General features: G+C 50.9%; 1 non-coding gene across 1 annotated transcript; it reads left to right on the top strand.

Moving 5' to 3' along the window:
* Nucleotides 1-680: 680 nt before the first annotated feature.
* On the top strand, nt 681-772 carry Trnay-gua (transfer RNA tyrosine (anticodon GUA)). The gene is given in 2 exon segments: nt 681-717; nt 737-772. It is a non-coding gene; the product is annotated as a tRNA-Tyr (tRNA).
* The last annotated feature ends 618 nt before the right edge of the window (nt 773-1,390 follow it).

Raw genomic sequence — 1,390 nt, 5'->3', positions numbered from 1 at the left:
AGACAATGAATGGCTCATACCCCCTAAGCAATGGCTCGTGCTCCCGTAAACGCGGCCTCACCATTACGATGAGAGAAGAGAAGCGAACGCTGGAATGATGAGTGGCAACGGTGCCAGCTGTCGCAGAAGACGACGGCACGAGCGCGTGCTGATCACGAGCACGAGAGCAACCCGAGGGACGCCAACGAGCCAGCTGCGTAAGAAGACGACGACGTTCGAGCCAATACCGCGCGTACACCGCCTACACCGACCCCGACACACGTGAGCCTATAAAGTTTCGCCTAAAAATAAGTGGTGATTTATTCAGGCACTTCAAACTATCCGGTGAAGTGAATTCATCCTAAGCATAAAGCACCTAACTATTGAAAGAAAAATATGCGGCAACACAGCTGAACCAAAAATGCAAATTCCCACTGAATCAATGACAGATCGCAAAATAAAGTCCATGTACTATTTATGATTTCCGTGGAGATTGGCAGCGCCATATTTCCCTTCTCACTGCGACAATTTACGCCCTCGTGGCATAAGCCCAAGTTCAAATTCTCGTGCATTCGCGCGCGCAATCCCCGTGCTAGGGCCGAACCAGTTTGGCGGAATGCGCGTGCCACGCCTCGGCGCAAAGTGGGTCACGGGGTGCGTGGCCGTTGTCCAGGTGCGTAGGCAGCGAGCTGGTTTCCGTTCCGTCGATAGCTCAGTTGGTAGAGCGGTGGACTGTAGAGGTTCACCCACCACGGACATCCATAGGTCGCTGGTTCGAATCCGGCTCGACGGATAACTTTTTTTGATTTCTTAGTTTATTGCCTGTCGCTTTTGCCTTAGCATTAGTTGAGTACGTCTATCTTCTTCATCCTTCTCTTTTTTTTTCTTTTGGCAGTGGTTAAAAGCTAGAAAATGCGTTCGCGTCCAACCAACAACCTTGAAGGTGCTGTTTTGTTTCAAGGGCCTAAAACGTCGCCTTTAATGGCCAAGATGCAGTGGCGCACCGACGGAGAGGGGGGGGGGGGGGATTCGGGGGCTGTAACCCCCCCCCCCCTGAGGCCGAGTTAACCCCCCTTTTTGTTTAACCCCTTTTTTTTTCCTTGCGCCTTTGAGTACTGCAACTAAAATGTAAGACGCACAATAGGCTGCACACTCGCAAAAAGCGCATTTTTTGACAATTTCCCGTGACGAAATTCAAAGTAGTGCTGTTTAGATGGTATTGGCAAACTAAGGCAAACTGTCAACCCCCCCCCCCCCCCCCCCCCCCCCCACCTGGCAGAGATCCTGGGTGCGCTACTGGTAAGATGTAATCATTGATGGGAACGAATAAGCTGTCGTCTTTTGGCCCCATTTTGTTTCAAGCGAACATGGTAATTGCTGTGGAACATTACACGCAAAACTCATTACAGGC

Source organism: Dermacentor silvarum, chromosome 8 (assembly GCF_013339745.2).
Source record: "Dermacentor silvarum isolate Dsil-2018 chromosome 8, BIME_Dsil_1.4, whole genome shotgun sequence".
NCBI classification, from domain to species: domain Eukaryota; kingdom Metazoa; phylum Arthropoda; class Arachnida; order Ixodida; family Ixodidae; genus Dermacentor; species Dermacentor silvarum.
The sequence above is the reverse complement of the archived record's forward strand: the minus strand, read 5'-3'. Positions and strand labels throughout refer to the sequence as shown.